This window comes from Crinia signifera, chromosome 5 (assembly GCF_055691185.1).
Source record: "Crinia signifera chromosome 5, ASM5569118v1, whole genome shotgun sequence".
Taxonomy (NCBI): domain Eukaryota; kingdom Metazoa; phylum Chordata; class Amphibia; order Anura; family Myobatrachidae; genus Crinia; species Crinia signifera.
The window spans coordinates 86325285-86348001 of NC_139221.1; positions in this window are offsets into that span (position 1 = coordinate 86325285).

The window sequence follows — 22717 nt, forward strand, 5'->3', positions numbered from 1 at the left end:
CGGTGACGGCGGCCCCCCGCGATACCCGTAATGTGGTGTGGTGAGGTCTCCATCCCTGCCTCCTCCTGCTCCCCTCATGCCGGGACAGCTCAGCGTGGCTGTCCTGGGCGCCTCCTCTTCCCCGCTGGAAGCCGGAAGGACGTCCCGCTGCCTTGCTAGGGGGAGGAGGGGTTTACCTTCCGGGTCCAGGAGGACCTGCAGCAAGGTAAGCCAGAGGGAGTGGGATAGGGGGTCGGCGGAGGTGGATGGTTTGTGGTGGAGGTGGCAAAAAGAAGCCCATAGGGCAGTGGTTCCCACACTGTGCGCCTAGGCTCCCTGGGGTGCCTCGGAGCACTTGCAGGGGTGCCTCAGGTTGGTGGTCCAGAACCAATTCAAGTTATTTATGGCAATGAAATAGGCAAAATCAGTGCTTGTGGCTTCCAAATAAGAATATGTGGGTAAACAGAAGTGAATCATGTTTCTCACCATATAACTGGACCTAAGGAAAACCTTTAAATCTCAACTTACTTAATATTTTTTTGTGAAATTAATAACCAACTTTTGGCCTAGGAGTGCCGTGAAAAATATTCTGATACTTAAGGGTGCCATGATTCAAAAAGGTTTGGAACAACTGCCATAGGGGGTTTTACCGCATTTTTAGCTTAGTACATCCCGCTGTTACTAACTACAGCCATAATGCGCAACCATAGGGCTATTCAGAACTTCAATAATCAACTGTTCTGTCAGGGACGAAGCTAAGATTGTTGTTATGCATTGAAAGGTAGTATGTCTTCCTGTGCTAAAACCCCTCCCCCCATGTGTCTCTACAGCAGTCTGTGTCCCATACCCCCAACCATATAACTGCAGCAGCCTGTTTCACTCCCCCCCCCCCTATATCTTTGCAGCAGCAGAAGTCTGTGTTTGTGTTACCCCTCTCCCCACCACTATTTATCTAGATCTTCTCCTTGATCCTCCTTAAGGCAGAAGCAAGCTCATCACACACTGTTCTTCAAGACATCACACGTGCAACACAGATAGGGGGAAAATCTTTATTGTACCCTATGCTCCAAGTTCCTCTATACCTGTGTCCTGCTGATTAGTCCAGTGGCACAAGAACTAGACTACCCTCTGAAGCATACCCCCACCACAGCATGTTTCTGACTCCTTGCAGGTTTCCCAGTTTTTGCCTCTGATCATTCTAGCACCCACTGTTTGCATTTGCAGAGCCAAAGTCAGCAATGGGTGTCTCAGTACATATCCAGGTAACTTATACGTTTGCATATTTCCACATAGCATCTGTGTACAAATTTGCAGGTGTGCATACATCTCTGAATCAGGCCCTAAACAACAAGAACATACAGATTGTTGTCAAGTGAATATAATAGCTAATTTTTATTATATGATATATAGTCAAAATTGGTAGAAAACTTAGCACATATCGCATTGAGGCTCTTATTCTGGTTGACACGCAGCGCTGCAAAGTTTGCAGCGATGCGTGTGATTTTTTGCCCACCATTCCCACCCGCCTTCACAGGGCGAATTCCTTAGCATAAACATCCATTCGCAGACTATGGGGAAATACCTGCATCATTTGATGGTCACTCTGAGGTGTCTTAGCTTTGTGCTGCCCCATGCCCCCCCCCCCCCCCCTTCCCCCCCGCAGTGGTGGGAGAGAGCACCCGTTGAACACTCTGTGTGCCATGGCTGTTCGCACCTGGCGCATGCACATGCGCAGATAAAAAAAAATCACACTCACATGTGAATTCGCATGCAGGCATACAGACCAGAATAACCCCCTGTGTGTTTAAAGCTTGTGATGCTGATTGCACCCCCAGGGGATGCTGGGGGTGGATAAATCAATGGGGCCAGATGGGATACATCCAAGGATACTAAAAGAGCTTAAAGGGGAGCTGGTAAAACCAATAACAGAATTATTCAACCAGTCACTAGCTACTGTGGTAATCCCAGAGGACTGGAAAACAGCGAATGTAGTCCCACTGCACAAAAGTGGAAGAAAGGAAGAGGTAAGCCTCAGTAGTAGGGAAATTGATGGAAACACTCTTAAAACATAGAGTTGTAGAATATTGTAGAATATCTCAAAATTAGCAATTTATAGGATCCGAAACAGCATGGGTTTACTGGGGGAAGATCATGTCAAACAAATCTTATTGACTTTTTTGACTGGGTGACTAAAATAATAGATCAAGGTGGGGCTGTAGATGTAGCTTATCTAGACTTTAGTAAGGCTTTTGACACTGTCTCACATCGCAGACTGTTAAATAAACTTGAAAGCTTGGGATTGGATTTTAAGATAGTTGAATGGATAAGCACGTGGTTGCAGGACAGAAAACAGAGAGTTGTAGTAAACGGAGTACAGTCAAAGGAGGGAAAGGTTACAAGTGGAGTACCCCAGGGATCTGTACTTGGACCAGTGCTTTTTAATATCTTCATTGGTGATATTGCAAATGGAATTGAAGGTAAAATGTGCCTTTTTGCAGATGACACAAAGGTATGCAACAGGGTAGACACACCAGGAGGGGTAAAACAAATGATTGATGATCTAGGGAGATTAGAGGAATGGTCAAGAGCATGGCAACTACAGTTTGATGCCAAAAAATGAAAAACCATGCACTTGGGTCTCAAAAATCCAAAGACTAAATATAGTATAAATGGCACTATAATGGAAAGTACTGAGGAAGAGAGGGATCTAGGTGTCACTATTTCAGGGGAATTAAAGTCAGGTAGGCAATGTAAAAAGCAATGAAGAAGGCAAGTCAGATGCTTGATTGCATAGGGAGAGGTATCAGCAGTAGAAAGAAATAAGTAATAATGCCACTATATAGGTCATTGGTACGACCTCATCTAGAGTACTGTGTTCTGTTCTGGAGGCCATATCTCCAGAAGGATATAAATACATTAGAGACCTTACAAAGAAGGGCAACTAAAATGGTGCATGGCCTACATCACAAAACGTACCAGGAAAGACTAAAAAATCTTAATATGTACACTTTAGAGCATAGAATGGAAAGGGGGGTCATGATAGAAACTTTCAAATACTGTATATCAAGGGCTTTAACAAGGTACAGGTGGGAGACATTCTTCACAGGAAGAGGCGCAGCAGAACAAGAGGACATGCACTGAAACTAGAGGGAGGAAGATTCAGGGGAAATTTGAGGAAGAATTACTTCACAGAAAGAGTAGTAGATAAGTGGAATAGCCTCCCATCAGAGGTGGTAGAGGAAAATACAGTAGTACAATTTAAACATGCTTGGGATAGGTATATTGATATCCTTACAAAGAAATAAGGATCAAATATGGTTTGAGGTAACATGTTTAAAAAAGGGGCAGACTAGATGGGCCAAGTGGATCTTATCTGCCGTCAAATTCTATGTTTCTATGTTTCTAGGGGACTGACATCACAAAAAACTGCTCAATTTTTACTATATTGTTATATTATATATATTATAATCACAATTTTACATAACCAAAATCTTACATAATGGCCCACTGTGTATAGTAGATGGTTGGTGGTTTCTGGGCTCTGGGGAGTTCTAGAGAAATCGCATACTCAAAACCTCACCGTGTGAATGCAGTTGCACCTTAACTTAAATTAACTTAACTTTCGAGTTGAAAACAGTTACTAAAGACATTCAGCATTTTGTACTATGGAATATTGCTTGGTATTGGCTTGTGTCCACTGAGCCTTTTACTAAACTGAATGCACATAATGTAACTGTTCCATGTTAATGTAAAGCTGAGGATGGCACATAAGCACAATCTTATCACATATTGCAGCGTTGGAAGGATGAAATGTGTTATAGTAAATTAAATGTAATTCTTGACTTTCTTGTAAATGTACTTTTTTTTGTTTATTCATATGGCTATAGATTGCGTGTTAAAGTAAATCACAAGTTCAGTTCCTTGTGTGCTGTAATAAAAACAGTGGAATAGCAATATCTACCTCATGTTAACATTTCAACACTATAAATCATCAAATGATTTTAATTTGGGGATTAATCTTTCTACTCCTGAAGTGACAAATCTCCCCTGCAGCTCAGAGCCAGGAAAATGTAATCCTTTGCAGATGCAGACATTAATATTTCTCTATAGAGCTGCATACTGTGTTCTCTTTGAATGTTGTGTTCCAGTGACTGGCGGCCAGGAACCAAGAGTGACAGTTCCTGTTAATATTCTTGAAACTCAGGCTGCCACGAAAGTCTAGTTCTGGGCATCAGAAACAGATGTATGCCATATTAAAAGGATATGTATGTAGTCCTTGCAGCCATAAGCATTACATTAATAAACCCAAAGGGCTGATGCTGAGTTTGCCACATACAGTATTCCAAAATGAAGCTTTAGAAGAACCCATGTATAACTAACATATTCATGCCCACATGCTTAGGTGTGCTGTTTTGAAAGATAAACGTTTGCTAATGCTATGCCTAAAATAAAGATTCTGTAACACAACGGATATATAACTTCCTTAGTATGAATGCATTTAGAATAATACGTTTTTAAAATCATGTGCACAAAATTCTTTAATATAGCGCAATCCATGATAAAAGCACCTCTCAGTTTCAGAGGTGATTTCGAATTCAGCCAATCAGAAGCTGACAGGTAGTGCTATCTACAATCATCATTAGGTCCCACAACCGTAACGGGTGCCGGATGACTGCCCAACAGTCGGGATTCTGACAGTCAGTACTCTGACATCGGAATCCCAACTGTTTAAATGCCCGACTGACAGGGGCTATTCGCCCTTGTGGGAGAACAGTACCTGTGGTGAACAAAGCGAGCCATTGAGCCCGCAGCGTGCTCCAACAGTGCTCCAACCCCCGACGGGATTCTGATGTCGGGAAGATACTGTCCATCCTTATCCCGATTGTCGGACTGCCATACCACACCCAACTGTAACAGCTTCTGTAATTCATATATGCATATCTGTGAGGGTCTGCCGCTGCGGTCAATAACACAAACACTCTCTTACTATGCTTGTCCAAAATTAGATGGCCCAACGCTCCCTCATTGCCCCACTCTAAGCATAAGCAAGCATGTCACTCCTGCATATTCATTTAGGTACACATTTGTTTTTAATGGGAAAACACAGTAGAAATGTCTGCATTATGCAAACTCCTGCCCAGGGGTAAATTTACCAAAGTTTTTAAAAATTAAAAGCCCATAGCAATCTCATTGCATGATTTCTCTATTGCATCCTAAAATTGCTCTATTGCATCCTAAAAAATGATAGACAGAATCTGATTGGTTGCTAGGTGGGCAGCATCATTTCTATTCATTTTTAGAAGTTTTAACCCCTCTGTCCACATTTCTTACCCAATATCAACATTTTGGGCAATATAATTCACATTTTTCTTAAGACAATGGTCCTGTTTTCAGGTATTTGCATATACTGTAGGTGTAATCTTTGCTTCATATTTTATATAACAATGTGGTTTTATATATCAAACACAATACACTTGACCGAAACAATTTTGCTTCTGAAATCAGTAAACATTGTGTTCGATTATACAATGCAAACACTCACAGTGTAGGAATAAATCATCTTAGACAAACCGTTTTGGATTTGCTTTCTTTCGACAATAGAAGCAATTTTCAAAGAAATCAATGCATATTGTTTCATCATCATTTGAGTCTGCAACTACTGTATTCCATGCTTGGGTATATTTCTGTATATTATTCTCCAACAATCTAAAATTACTGGGTATCACCTCTACTGCTTCTGTGTTTTAAATTATGCCAATTTCAATGGAAGGTCACATGGAACACAGAGTAGCTTAGATATCCACAGGGGCAGCAGTATAATCACAGAAGCGTACACGATAAAACCTGAGATCATCTACTCAATTAAGACTTTGAATCATTCTTATACAGATGCAAATTAATTTACTATTAGTATAAACTGAGAAATAGCTCGAGGTGCAAAGTAAATGTCATTTGTTTGCAATGACATGTTACCAGAGTTTCATGGATTGAGAAGTTGTATTAAATAGATAAACTAAATACAGGTGTGCATAAAAAGTGATGCCTCTGGGTCCCATTTCATAGAACTATGTACAGATGGAGCCGGCTCCAGCTTTGCAGGGGCTAGCGATTCGGCTCCCGCAGGGGCGCGCATGCACGAGGCGGGTCCCCGCTGCCTCCCCCGCTATCGTCGCCGGTCCCCCTCCCTGCCCCCACCCCCCAAACTGGGCAGCGTCTCCCTGAAGCGGAGACAGGCAGGGAGACGCTGCCCAGCCGCCATGATACTGGGACGCGCGTGTGCTTGAGTCCCTATCGCCGGCGCTCGCCAGAGAAGGGGATCTGGTGGACGCCGGCAAAGGATGAGCCAGGCTCCATCTACATGCTTGCAGTCATTAGTGAGGACATAACAAGAAGCTCTAGCTATAGTGTAACTGGGTGCAGAATGATATTATTGTTGCTTCACATACAGTAATATCGCTATTATGCTGTACACCAGTGGTGTCAAACTCATGGCCCTCCAGCTGTTGTGGAACTACACGTCCCAGCATGCCCTGCCACAGTTTTAGCAATCCACTATATAAAATCTGTGATAGGGCATGCTGGGATTTGTAGTTTCACAACAGCTGGCGGGTCATGAGTTTGACGCCACTGCTGTACACAAATCAGTTTATGGTGAAGGTGCATAACTGAGCAGTAACTTGGCACATGCATTCAGTGAGAAGTGGTCACAGTGTGTAAAAGAGTTAGGTCAAGCAGATATACGTACTTTGTGGAAACTAGTGTTAAGGTGCGTACACATGGAGCAATTTGGCAAAAGATCTGGGCGTTCCCGACCGATTAAAACGACCAATCTTTCAAATTGTTCTGTTTGTATGAGCGATATAGATGCCAATGCGCAAACCCACCGGTCATTGGTAGAGGTCTATGATCTTTCCTGCATGCAGAAAGATCATAGACCAGTCTTTAGCGATGTGTACCAATCATTTCATGCGTATGCACGATGAGCGATTTGGAAAAGCTGATTGACTGGCTCCCTCTCCCCTCCACCATCGTTAAAGATCAATCGTTCATGTGTAACAATCAATGTGCTCAATCGTTCATCAAATTGTGTGTGCAGGTCCCCACTGCTGATATTGGTGGCGGTGGGGACCGGCTGTAGGGGCATGTATAAGCAAGTGTACACGCACACACTTGCCGATGCCTGCTGCAAGGGGAGCGACAGCAGGGAGGGGGGCGGCAGGGGCAGCGATGGCTGTGCTGCAACTTTAGCATGGCCGTTCTTAATGATGACATCCCTCATCTGGACATGGTTGGACAAGTGAGGGGGTCATTAAGGACATGCGTGAGTGTGCATCATTAACAATCAGGAGCGTACACACTAGGCAATATTGTCCACAATATCACTCAGAAAAAAAACATTTATTTCTGTGTGCAAAATTCTAACAAGAACAATACAATACTAACTACAGCTTCTAGAATTTAAAGTGCACCAGGTAATGCTTTTTATCAGTGGATGTAAAACAAACAGACATAGTTTAATTGTTCTTAAATAATTGATGCTGTTTTGGCAGAAAAATCATTTATTATTCTGTGTTTCAAAAAGCAATTATATTTACTTTGCTTATGTAACTGCTTCAATTAAAGCATGGAAACAATATCACCAATGTTAGTACTCTGCAATGGTAATGATTTCATTATATGTTACTCCAGAGAATATAATGGGACTAAAACATTATGAAAATATACAGTATAAAGCTTACTATGTATTTCTCAATCTCAGAATGGTCATGAAAATGAGGCAGGAGAGTGAGAGAAAAAGAGGGTGTCAGGGGAAGAGAGTTGAGCAAGTTAGAGAGGGAGGGAGGCAGAGAGAGTGAAAGAGAGAGGGAATAAGAAAAAGAGAAAGAGACAGTGTCAGAGGGAGAGAAAGAGAGGAGCGAAGAGTGTTAGGGACTAAGAGGAGAGAGATGGAGAAATAGCAAACAGGAGAGACGCAACTTGATGTTTATTTATGCAAAACATCCAATTGCAAAGCACCAGGGATGTTCGGAGCGCTGACCAGCCAACCAGAATCACCCCCAAAGCCCCAAGCAGTGCTGCTCAGAATGTTGGAGTTCATGCACAGCTATATTTTTGTTTTTGCCTTTTAAATGATTGCCGCTGTAAAAATCTGGCGTATCTCTCTGAAATGATGGGCCTTATTCTAGTTCACTCTTAGAGGCAAATTCCTTCTGAAATGGACAAAATCATGTGTACTGCAGGTGGGGAAGATATAACATGTGCAGAGAGAATTAGATTTGGGTGGGGTTTTTTCTTCAAAGTGAGATCTATGTTGCAGTGTAGAAATAAAGCAGCCAGTATTTACCCTGCACAGAAACAAAATAACTCACACAAATTTAATTCTGTCTGCAACTGTTACATCTGCCCCCCTGCAGTGCACTTGGTTTTGTCCATCTGAGAAGGAATTTGCCAGAAGGAGTGAACTACACTAAGGCCCTATGTCGGCTGTAAGATCCATTGGGTGAAATTTACTAAGATGTGTATTCTACTTCACATGTGATGTTGCTATGGCTAACCAATCAGATCTAATTCTTATTTACTTAGCACCCTCTAGAACAGCGGTTCTCAAACTGTGGGTCCTGACCCCAACGTGGGTCCTGACCACCTCAGCATGGGGTCACGACTCTAGGTTGTTGACCATCAGGCAAATGTGTCTGTGGAGGGGGTCAGGGTATAACTCATTAAGTAAACACCCACTGCTTCCCTCTTCCATCCCCCTGTCACCCTTTTCCGTCCCCCCCATTACCCACTGCCTCCCTGTCACAAAAGCAGTCACTTCACTTCACTGGCCATTCAGTAGTAACTTTCTGGGGTCCTGTAATAAATTTTATTGTCTGATGGGATCACAGAGCACAATAGTTTCACCCATTGTGTCCTAATACTAAAATGCGATGATAATTTTTGTGGTAGCTTTTTAGGATTGTCACTTGCTTAACTACAAAAGGCAAAACAATAAAAATAAATAGATTCACAAGCAGGAAAACTATATTAAAAATGTCTATAACATGGGCTGGATACAATTGCACATAATATATACAGATTATTATTATAATCATAACATCAGTGCCTTTGTAGTTTCTCGTTTATTTTTTCTAGCACATGTATAACGCAGTGATTGTGTAATTACTGTGCACAACATATAATTAGTGTCCTTTCTCATTAGTAACATGCATTGAATACACTGAATACAGTGATTTGTTGGGTAGTTAACATTGCTATTAATAATATCTGACATTAGTAGCATACCTTGTAATATGCATAAGGATAATGCACCCAGATGTTGCTTTGTAAGGTACCATATAGTAATATTGGAGTTTCATAAAGAAAATCAACGATACAACTAGCTATTCACAACTTGTGGTTATATAACCCTCACTTAAGCAGGGTACGCACTTGAGTGTTTATTGTCTGTACACACTGGCACAATTTTAATGATGGACAGACTGATCATATTCCTTCCTTCATTAGCATAAACAAGGACACTAGCAATATCAGTAGGTTTGATGTGGCAACCATCAATGGCAACTGCATTTTAAAAAACCTCCCATGACGAGGCTGCTGCTGCTGACCTCCATGGGTCTGAGAAGCATGTGATAAGCTACACCAATCACAGCTCAGCACATGCCTCTCAACCTCTGACCTCTTGTGCAAAAGTCTCATATGACTTGGTTCTGGTTGACTCGGTGAGCTGCGAAGATCACCCTTTTGTATCCCCTGCCTCCTTGTCACCATGCAAGGGGATTTTATATCCCCTCGCATGTGCCGCAGCAGAAGAAATCATTTGATGGTCGGCAACCATCGAATGATTTCTCCTAGGCTGGCAAATATAAGTCAGAACAAAGACAGTGGGGGCAGCTGACATCACATGATGCCCCCAGCACACTTTGTCCTGCCTTCATTTGCATGGGAATGCCCAGCGTTTTCATGGGGTCACCCATGAAACGTTGGGAGCGTTCCTATGTCCCAACACCACCAACGCCCTGTCCCGCCCCCCTCCCTCCCCTCTGCAAATAGCCTGGCAACAGTGTAAATCGTTGAGGCCGATTGCAGTCCAGGTTTGCACATGCGCACAAATGTGCAAGGGCAAAGCCCTACCATCGGGGCTGAGGACGATTTCGGTTCATCTCCCAGTAATGGGAGTCAGTGTGCTTCGGCTCCTGTTGCTCAGCACCATTAATCATTGCCACATCGGCAGATAGGTGAAGCTGCAGCACTACCCCACTCCCTGAGAGCTCCTCAATCTGGCTCTGATGGTGGCCTATAAGAGGACTTCCACTACAGAAGTAGTCACCTTACACTAAATTCTAATTTCATATGATGTATGTACAACATGCAGTAGCTGATTGATCATTTGCAAAAAAAACATTCAATATTGGACCATGCATTGGAGATTAATTACTATGCACATTGCAATTTGATTGCACACAGTGGGGCAGATGTATGACTGGGCGTTATGGGGGAGAAGGGGTATCAGCGCACGTTATGTGCACTGATACCGCTTCTCCCCCATGTATGAAGGAGCCGAGATGCGCCCCTGTCCATATCGGCGCTGCTATCTAAATGATAGCAGGCCGAATGTATGAACGGTCAGCATCGCTGACTGTTCCACCTGATGCTGGTTTTGGCTTCACCAGCATCAGGCTGGCGAAGCCCTACCTAAACAGCAGGGACAGCGCTGTCCCTGCTGTTAGGTCTGGGCTGTGCTGGGGATCTCGCGTGAGTAGCGAGATCCCGCGCATGTCCAGTGCAGCCGGCCGGGGGGCAGGAGACAGCGCATCAGTGTAAACTGATGCGCTATCTTCAGGAGGGGACAGCGCCGGAGGGGGGAGTTAGCGCTCCCCCGCTTCGACAGACAAGATGTTTATACATCTTGTCGATGTCCCTTCCTGCTTCGCCTCGTTAATGAGGCGAAGCAGGAAGTATTATAGCGGCGCGATAAGCGCTGCTATAATACATCTGCCCCTATGGCCCTTATTCAGATCTGATCGCAGTACAAATTTGTTCTCAAAATATGAAAAACCACGTGGACTACAGGTGGGGTAGATGTAACATGTGCAGAAAGAGTTACATTTGGGTGGGTTGGGTTGAAACTGAAATCAAAATTGAAGAGTAAAAATAATGCAGCCAGTATTTACCCTGCACAGAAACAAAATAACTCACCCAAATCTAACTCTCTCTATACATGTTACATCTGCCCCACCTGCAGTGCACATGGTTTTGCCCATTTTGAGACCAAATTTGTACTGCGATCAGATCTGAATAAGGGCCTATATTGTACATCTATTCCATCAATACCAGAAACAACAAGCGTCCCACAAGATGCCACCAACTAGTTTTTCTTTAATTATATCCACTAGTGTTTTGTGCATGTCAAATTTCTATCAAGACTGGAAGAATTGCCTGAGCTCCGGATATCTTTCAACACATTTTTCTTCTGTTCTTAGGTTAATGAAAATATTATCATACTAGAAAATGGATCAGACAGCTTTTTTCATTTAGTCAATTATGGTGAATAGCGTTCAGAATAACAATTAAGGCAGAAGTCTTTATTTCAGATGATGTGATCTGGTAAAGAAGTGTTTACAATAATACAGAGAATAATTTAATTCCAAACTCTGCTGCTTTTGTGCCAAATGAAAGGTTGAATTAATATGTTTATTAGTTTGTATTCAACAGGTTATACTGCAGGAAATATTATTGTAATGTAAAGTCTTTGTAATTCCTTTCAGCATTTCTTATGAAATATTAATTGCTGGCAGGAGCGTTTAGAAAATCTACATTGTGAAGCGATTAGTACATTTTAATTTGAGATTTTTTGTTATTAATGAGAGTTCTTTTTAAAGACTGCTCTGCCCTTAGTGACATATTCATTCTATCTAACAAATCATAATGCTGGAGATGATGCCGTGAGGATCTGCTTAATCCTTCTGTTCTTGCAGACTTATTATAAATGAATACTATTTTCCTTTGTTTTTAAAGCGCCAACATATTACATAGTGCTTTACATTGAGATAATTGTGTTTTATATAGATAACAAACAATTACTTGAGACACATGCTATACATGGCTTAAATTATTGATACATAAAATATTAGAATCAGGGCCAGATCACCTACAAGGCAGTGTAAGCAGCCCAGTATGTCCTAGGGGGTCACATATAGCCCACCAAAGGCATGGTTTTAAATAATTTTAATAAAAAATATCTAATGCCTATTTCCTGTTAGAGCACCTCTCCAGCAGGAAGGTGGTGGGCTGGAGAGGTGCTCTCCTCACAGTTCTACACTGCTGCTGCCCACTCACTGTGGGCATTTTGTGCAATGGGAACTATGTCTGTGGACATGTGTATAAGCAGCACTACTACTGTGGACATTGTTTATATGGGGCAATACTTTGGCCAAATGTGTATAAAGGCTACTACTGAGCAGCATAATGTGAATAAGGGGCACTTCTGTGTAGTGTAATATGAATCAATGGCACTGCACGTGATGTAATGTGAATACGATTGTGCTGCTGTATGGCATACTTTGAAATGTGGGTATTATTTTGTGACCATGACCCTTCCTTGTGAAACCACACTCCTTTTTTATTAAGCTGATCAGTGTAACCCAGAAAAGGAGTTTTGTCACTTTCAGTAGTTTCATTTATGCAAATACACCAGGCCCTGTATTACTTTATGGTGTATGTGCCTACCGTAATAGGCTGTGATCATTATAATGGAAACAAAGTGTAAGATGCTCAATCAAATTAGTAATGCCCCACAGGTGCTGAAAGGGAGGCGGTGTTAATCCCCAGCACACCAAAGGGCATTAGTAATAAGATTTGAAAAACCAACATGATAGAAGGTAATTCAGAGATCTTATTTCCATATATTTTGCAATAGGCAACAGGGCTCGGCAAGGCTACTCTGATACCTGAAGTCCCTATACAGCAACCATTCTGGGCCATATAATTGGATATATGATCACAGCACTTACCAGTATATTTGTTTTAACCCAGCCTATCAGGAGTTACCCCTATATCCTCCCCGTGGCACTACAGGAACCAGCATGCCCTCCAGAATGCCCTCCATTATTGTGGACCCAACAGAGATAAGGTCACTTAGATGCTGAATGGTGGGCTAGTATTTCTTGCCCAATAAATATACCAAGAACATCGATATTGCTTTATGTTAGACAGCTTAATATAATTATTATAGAGTTTCATCAATACTATAATTTTCTTTATTGGTAAAACTACAAGTTTCAGTATGATAGCGCCACTTACTGTGTGTATAATATGGAGTGTGCAGTCCAAGATTCCCCAGATATTAGTGAAACTTACTGGCAATGATATGGTGGCACAGCTAGCAGTAACATAGCGCTATCCTCAGATTGCATTATGTGTTGGGGACAAGCGACAAAAACATCAAGTTTTCCCTGCTTATTATGTGACCAATAATGTTTCGGCAGAGAAATCTTGGCTTCTTCACAGTCAGCCTTTTAATACATTTTATAGAAATGGTAAATAAATACCCATTTTTTTCTATAAAAATGCAGAAAGGGATTATTATAAGTCGTTTCCTGCACCACTTTGTAATGTATTTGTAAAATAAGGTATACTTGTGAGACAATGACCAGGGAACGTCAAGAAGCAACTGATAATGGAACATATACAAATATGGAACATATATTTTAGTGCTGTATATTGTATGCTCTGATCATGCTGACTAGTAAAGACATTATTGAGTATGCAGAGAGAACGATTATATATATAGCAAGTCAGGAAAATGAGAAAGAAGGGGGGAGGTAGCAGCGCTAAAATAAAACGAATAAAAGAATTGGATGATCTTTACAACAAATATTTTACTGAAGTAGATATATAAAATAAGATCATATAAACATATATATTAAAATAGTCGACATTAATAGCACAATAAATGAATGCCCATTGCCACACAAATGTATAACAGTAGGAGAGTCCGTTCCTATTTTGCCCGGATAAGGAGGGGGGGGGGGGAAATTGGGGGGTAGTTTGGTGGGTATAGTTACCACTCCACACTTGGTAGGTACAATTGTCCTGAGGTCCACGTGGTCGGCCCAAGATGGCAAAAATCACCGAAATCCACTGGAGTTTAGGTCTAGGACAGTTCTGTAGATAACCTCAGGTACCTGGGTATTGTGTGTGGTAATATTCCAGATGGTGATGTCCCCAGTTGGTAGAGAGGGGCAAAGAAGTTTTTCTTCTGGGCTGGTCCGGACTGCAATCCAATAGGGTGGTGGTGGCAAAGGGGCAACAGCACTCTGACGCGTTTCGCTGCCACAGCAGCTTTATCAAAGGTGTGGTGCTGTTTTATGGCTGGCTGTGAATGTTGTGTTGCTGCAGCTGCCGCTCCTGACACTCGCGCTCCCGGCCTCCAGGCTCACATGCCACAGTCCTCCTCTGCCGCTTCAAAGCTCCCGCCCACAGTCCTGCTGCCGCACCACACAGATTCACTGTTCTTCCTTCCCACGGCCAGCACTACCCACACCAAAGTCAGGAAAATGGTTAGGTTTTCTATAACCTAATATATTGAAGATACCAAAAATTGTATCTGCACATAAAGCAAAATATGAAAATGTGTGCACAATGAAAAAAAATGTGACCTAGTATATTTTGTCATGTTATTTTAGAAATCTGTTTATTTACTGTGCACTCAACATACATTATTTTAATGGAATCATTTTCCTGCCCTCCGCACACGCTTAAGTTAAGAAGACCCATGAGTGCCTTACATTTCTTACTGTAAATATTTTGACATGCTTTGGCTCTAGCATTCTTGTCTTTACTCCATATATATATTACATGAGACTCATGTAGAGATGTAAGTATTGGATCCCCCAAATGCAAACAAACATATATTCAATCTCTGATCTCTTCTCATGCCACCAACCCCAATCGACTTTTTAAAACATTTAAATCACTTCTCTACCCTCCCGCACCATCCCCACCAGCTAATACCAGTGCACAAGAGCTTGCTTCCTTCTTCAAAGACAAGATTGATAAATCCCAAGATAAAATTGCATGCTCTTCCACAGCCGGTGACTTGCTTACTTCCGTTCCTGAGATTTTTGCCACTTTCTCCTCATTTGACCCCACAAGTGAGGATGAAGTATCAACACTCTTCTCATCTCTTACTCCACTAACTCTCCTCTTGATCCTATACCCTTACAAGTCAGTAAAGCTCTGTCTCCTCTGCTCATGCCAAACTTAACTAAAGTCTATAAACTTTCTCTCTCTGCGGGTATCTTTCCTTCTTTGTTCAAGCATGCACTTATTACTCCCATTCTAAAAAACACAATTCTAATACAAACTGTCTCTCTAACTACTGTCCTATTTTTTAGCTTCCATGCCTCTCCAAGCTACTTGAGAGACTTACCTACACTCACCTCACACACTTTCGTAACTCCTACAATTTACTGGACCCACTGCAATCATGCTTTCGCTCTCAACACTCCACATTGAAAGCACTGACTTAAGTAGTAAATCATCTGGCCACTGCTAAATCTAAAGTCCATTTCTCATTTCTTATTCTTCTAAGTCTCTCTGCTGCATTTGACACGGTTGAACGTTCTCTTCTCGTACAAACACTACAATCCCTAGGTCTTCAGAACACAGCCCTTTCTTGGTTCACATCCTATCTAGTAGCTCTTTCAGTGTTCACTTCTCAGATTCTACCTTCTCTTCACTACTCTAAAAATAGCAGTTTTATACCTTAAGAACCACTCGTTTTTACATTTGTACATATACTGCCTACTAAGCTTTGTCTCCTGCTCATTATAAGGTATGTTTTTAAACGTTTTTCTGTAATTCAAAGTTAATTGTTTGCACACAGGTGCACACGGTTTACCTATCATCCAAGGTATATATACCCCTATCCCTGCCTGTCATTAACTACCTTGAAAAAGCTGCTTATAGCGGCGAAACGCATTGGCCCAGGCACCTAGATTGCCCACCTACCCCGCTGCCATTCCAGCCATCACCACCCACCACCTAAAAACCGACAGGAGATCCAGACTTGCCCTGACCATCAGCCTATCGACCGGAGTGAGGTACAAACCATCTGAAGGCAAGCCGCCTATCTAAACACCCACCCGGGGACACCCAGCAGACTTCTCACTACTACTTCTGATATTCCAACTGGGAGGAATGCCACCCCCATTATAAAACTGGAGGAAGTATCATCTGAATACCGCTTTGGTAAAGTCTAGAGGACAATTTCTCCTACCATCTCCTAGTCACACATTGAACTGTGGACTCTCAAAGGTGATATCACATTAAGCGGATGCAGTTTTTACACCCCCTACCCCCCCCCCCCTTTCCATAATACTGTGTACCATATTTTATTTGTGCCTATTTTAGTGTGTTATTGTATAATTAAATTGCTTTTTTAATTGACCTTGCTCTGTCATCAATTAAGCACAGTCTATATCCTTTCCAATATTTTTCTATAGGGACCGACAATCCCTATTTTTGACAGCTGCTGGCAGGAACAACTCACACAGGTGCCCCTACAGTTACTCAGGTAACTGTTTTTTCCTTCTCTTCACTACCTCTGTCAGTTGGAGTACCACAAGGCTCAGTCTTAGGTCCTCTGCTTTTCTCAATCTATACCTCCTCTCTTGGCAAACTAATCAACACTTTCAGATTTCAGTATCATCCGTACGCTGATGATACTCAAATCTATCTATCATCCCCTGAATTGTCACCATCAGTATTGCTCTGTGTCTCTGAATGCCTTTCTGCCATTTCATCTTGGATGTCATCTCACCACCTCAAACTCAACATTTCCAAAACAGAATTAATTATATTTCCATCCAAGATTAGTTACCAACCTAATATCTATATCACTGTTGGAAACACAACAAACAAATCTTGCTCCCCAAGCTTGATGCCTAGGGGTCATCCTCGACTCTGATCTGTCCTTTATTCCTCACATTCTCTCTCTAAATAATGTTACGTGCATCTAAAAAAATGTATCCAAAATTTGTCCGTTCCTTACACAAGACACTGCAAAAACTCTAATCCATGCACTCATTATATCACGCATTGACTATTGAAATAGCCTCCTTACCGGTCTTCCTAAGAAAAGACTCTTACCACTACAATCCATTTTGAATGCAGCTGCAAGGCTGATCTTCCTGGCTAGATGTTCAATGTCTGCTTATCCGATGTGTCAGTCCCTCTATTGGTTGCTTGTATTATACCGCATTCAATATAAAATAGTTCTATTGTACTTACATGCAAAACCATTACTCTGACTACACCGACTTAAATCTCTTTGCTTATCTCAAAATATATCCCCACCTGACTTCTCCGCTCTGCACAAGTGCTGCGAGTCTCGTCCACACTCATTAATTGCTCACACTTACATTTGCAGGATTTTTTGTCGGGTAGCACCCACCCTATAGAATGCCTTTCCATGTACTTTAAGACTTTCCTTTAGCCTCCAACCTTCAAGCATTCCCTGAAAACTCACCTCTTCAGGCAAGCTTATCATATTCCATAACCTACAGTAGCTTTCATATCTAATTGCATCTGGTCTTTGCAAAAGTCATCTGGTGGGACTGCCATGCTATGGAATCATATCCTTATTTATCACTCCAATTATTCCTATAGATTATAAGCTTGTGAGCAGGGCCCTCCTACCTCTATGTCAGTTTGTTGCTACCTAGATTGTTTTATCACTGTTGTTTCCAATTGTGCAACGGAATATGCTGCACTACAGAAACTGTAAATAAATAATAATTCTATGTATGTCTTCAATGGAGAAGATAACAGCATTTCTACAGAACAGATCCATAAAATGTATTAAAATTTGGAATCCTTGGTTTGTTTATACACAATCTCTATATGGCGGAATAAAACTTGCCCAACTTGAGAAGTATGTATTCTGGATTTTAATTATGACCTCTTCCATGGTAATTCTTTAAAAAAAACAACAACACTTAACTGCTTTTTTCACTATAAATTCCACCGGCAAATATTGTCTTTTTTTTACTTTTCCCATTTTTTTTAAGATATATTTTATGCTTTTCTTTTTTTTAGTTTCTAACAACCTTTTTTTTTTCTTTTTCCATCTATATTAATTATTCTAATAACTTAAACTGTTAAAGTAAGAGTAAATATGTTTGTAACACTTTTGAAAGTTTAAGGAACATGTCTCAAAGGATAAAGTTTAGTACAACACTTGTGTCATTTCACAATTTTAGGTTAGTGATTAAGTTTGAGTTAAGAATAGAATTCGCCATGCAATTGTCACTTGAATGTGACACAGTGTTCTTTGCAAAACTTGGAAGGTGATTATTCCCCTTTATGTACGTATGTATGTATGTATGTATTTCTTGAAACTCTTGAATATTGTAAGTTGTATATCAAAAGTTTCATAAAATATATTGTGAATGTATGTGAATTCATTTTATGCTTGTTCATTTGTCATGTATATCCTCCACAGCCAGCCTAAGATTACTTTGTTTATTTATGATATACTGTCACATGCATTTCCAGATTTTTTTGTCAATGTAATGCATTTCCACTGCACAGCTCGGGACCTAAATGTGGCTATGTACAGTACTGCACCCCATTCTTGGTTTTTGAGATAGATAAATACAGGGCCACCTTAAAAGCATTATAGGCACCAGTAAAGCAAGGCATTTGGGGACCCTCCCCACCAAGTCATGGGAAAAAATGTAAACAAAAAAGTAATGACACCCCTCCTGTGACCCCATGCCATCTCTCCACTTGCTTCCATACAGTCTGTCAGCACGTTGATTGGTGGATAGCTCCAGTTGTCCACTAATCAGCATTCTGACAGCCATTAACTGTCTGGCTGCTGGCTTGGAAGCAGAAAGAAAATTCTGGACTGTGATTGGTGGCGAGCTAGAGGCATCCATCAATCAGCATGCTCCCAGCCATTCACTGTCTGGCTGCATGCTGGTAAGCAGAGGAGAATGCTGCCTGGTCACTCTCTTTGTGTGTAAATACCCAATCAAAGCAACCAAGCAGCATTCTCTACACCCCCAATAATCTGAAGAGGCAGATGCCCATACCCAAATCTGCCCCAGCTCAACGGCACCTAGAACTGGGGGGGGGGGGGCAGCTGCCCCATTTGACCCCATATTTAGGCAGCTGCCCATTAAGCCCATACGTTAAGATGGCAATAGATAGATAGATAGATAGATAGATAGATAGATAGATAGATAGATAGATAGATAGATAGATAGATAGATAGATAATCTTCTTTATACTCCATATGGAATATATGACAAACACAAGGCTTTTAACATAACTGAATACACGATTATGCAAGGATATTATTTTCATTTAACTGAGAATGTTTTGATTATTATAGTCTGAGGAATTTAAAGCACACTTTTGGATTAATGAAGCCATTAGTCTCAATTTGTATATGTCAAGGTTAAAGCTTTGGAGCTGAAATAAGAGCAATTAATCAGTGAGATTGTTATTTAAAAGAAATAGTGAACTGCTTATCTTTTGCATCACATCTCCATACGGAAAAGAAAAAAGTTTTAGGTTTATAATTAGCTGAAGTATGTCAAACGCTGTCAGACGTAATGAGTCGCAGACTAGAATCTGACATACTGTACTGTTAATATTTTACCTGCTCCTTGACAATAGTGTTCCTTACTTTCTATGTTCTCCAATGTATTGTAATAAAAAATCTTAAACATGTAGTACTAAGAAGTTTTTAATTTAATACGTGGATGTTTGTTGTTTTTAATAATAGAAATAATAATAATAATTATAATAATAATAATAATATATTCAGAAATAATACAAATTTATAAATGGATAACAAATTTGGCAACATATATTTTTAATACCTTTAGTCATGTAAAAGCTTGTGACTCGGAATGTCGACACTGGCCACTCGGAGATTGGGAACTTATATTCATGGAAAATATTTGGGTTAGCAACAATATGAGAAACAGAAAATCACATTGACCACCATGAAATATAAAGAATATCCACATGACCACTATACCTTCGTAGCCTAGGGAACAGGTAAACGCCACCCGCCTGCCGCCTGACTGAACAGCCCCTCGCATGCAGCCAAATGGAGGAGAAATCATTCAATGGTCACTGACCATCGAAAGTTTTCTGCAATCTTCGGTCTGAAAAGTAAGACGAAACGTATTTTTCAGATGGCCACTGATCTCCCTAACTTGTGGCGGGCATTGACATCATGTGATGCCAGCTGCCTTCTCCAAGCAGTCAGCTATATAAAGGCCGCTATAGCAACGGGCAAAAGTGAACAGCCAGTTGCAAGGCACTTCAGTGAAGCTAAACACTCCATCGCAACACTTCGATATAAAATCATCGACCATGTACCACCCTTGGCCAGGGGCGGCAATAGATCCTTACTACTGCTGCAAAAAGAAAGTCGATGGATTTACACCCTGGACACTTTGGCACCCAAGGGATTGAATGAAAACCTGGGACTTAGTTGTTTTCTCTGAAACTCTATAGTCATCTTTAACAATACGTTAGTCGACATGGCCCATGTAGTCATTTTTTTACATCCATACGGGACATGCATCCCTAATAGCTCCATAGTCTGACCTGTATGCTGTGTACTGCCCGACTAAGACGTTGTGAGGTCATTAGAATTCTTATTGAGAACCTATGTTCTTTTATATAATTACCTGGCATGTCACCCGGCGTCTGTACAGCTTTTAGCCGTCTGCTATACTTTGGATAGCTGTTCTTATCCTTTTTCATATTTGCACTCTTTTTTCATTATCACTAAGTAACCTGCAGTATCTTAATTAGTTATCACCATGTATGTATCTTGTTTGGGATACTCTTAATGTGTATTTTCACTCGTTTGTTATTGTTTTCTCTTACTGCAGTTCCTATTGGTTCACTAAAGTCGAGCCCCCCTCCGTGCTCCCTGCACGCATATCCGGAAACGGTGACGTCACCCATCAGCGCGTCCCACTGACCGGCGCCGGCGGGAACCACGGACGGAGGCAGACACTATTTAGGTAAGATTCATTTTGTATTATGTTGTTCTCACCTATAGCACCTTGATAAAAAAGCCTGCGGGCTTTGAAACGTCGGTCCACCAAAACCGTCTCATGTGTCATTTTTGCTGAGTGCCGCCACCCCCCATACCTATATATATATATATATATATATATATATATATATATATAGATTGGGGGCGGACCGGCACTCGGTTCCTTAGTGAGTAATTGCTGAGGTGCCTTCCGATACAAAAGATTTATATATATATATATAAATATTAACAAAAACAATAGTGGGTTAGTGTCAAATGGATATCACTTATCCCTATATACAGGGAAAGATGTGTTAGGATACAAATTAAAACCTTTTAAAACCAATGTACAATGTTCCAGCACAACATATTTAAAAATAAATTATATTAAAACATCTAGTTATTCAAAATGATGATACAATGTTCAAATAAGGATTACCTTCCCCTGGGTTCTTGTGAAGTCATAATTGTGAACACAAGCCAAAGCGTTTCCATTCTCAACGAGACTTCATCGGGGGAATTATTTATTATTTATTAAATAACAGTATGTTATATAGTGCACACATATTCCACAGCACTTTACAGAGAATATTTGAACATTCACATAACTTTCCGCCCCAGTGGAGCTTACAATCTATATTCCCTACCATGTGCACGTGCACCCACAGACAATTTAGTGTTAATTTTGTACAAGCAAAAAAAGTGTTTAGGTGACCCGCGCTTTAAATTCAAATATTCTATATGTAAGAATTATTGGTAAGAATTCTTTGTAAGGCTCTTCCCCAAATGACACATAAATCTGGAAAGAGTTCCACTGTATTTAACCAGATGGAGATTAACTTACAATAGAATTCTATCAGATGTTCATGTAATGGTTTCTTTAAGATGGTTTCAACATGTAGCATGAACTCAACTTACTTTATGATTCATTCACGCATTCCCATAAAGGTATCTTTCCACCAAACAGCAGTTAGGTGATGCGGTAAAAGACAGTATTTATTCCAATACAATGACAGTTAAAAATCTTTAAAATCCATACAATAAAGACAGGGTAAACGGAGAGGGTGGAGCAGCTTGGACGTGCTGCAGATACAGTAAGGCCAGGGTGGAGTGTGTGTGCCCGTGTCCGTCTGCAGTCCGTGTGTAGACGAAGTGCTTGTGCCGATCTCCTCACTCCTGTACAGTGGTCTTAGTACATCAACACGTTTCGTATAACTTCTGTATCCTTTTTCAAGATCTTGAAAAGGGTTTAGAACCATTGCTTGAACTTAGTGTTAATTTTGTTGGGAGCCAATTAACCTACAAGTACTGTATATTTTTGGATTGTGGGAGAAAACCAGAGGAAGCCCACGCAAGCACAGGGAAAATATACAAACTCCGCACAGTTAGGGCCATGGTGGGAATCAAGCCCATGACCTCAGCGCTGTGAGGCAGTAATGCTAACCATTACACCGTCCATGCTGCCCAATATTTATTTACAAATGCAGAGTAAACAACTCTTCTTGTTTTAAAAATATAACAAATACATAAAACTTACAAGCTTGGAACAGACATATCTGACTTAGAAGATGGATATGGAACAAGCAGAGGACAAATGACCAAGAACATATTTGGCCTTCAAAATTCAAGTAACCCCACATACCTTCATATGAAAAAATGAAA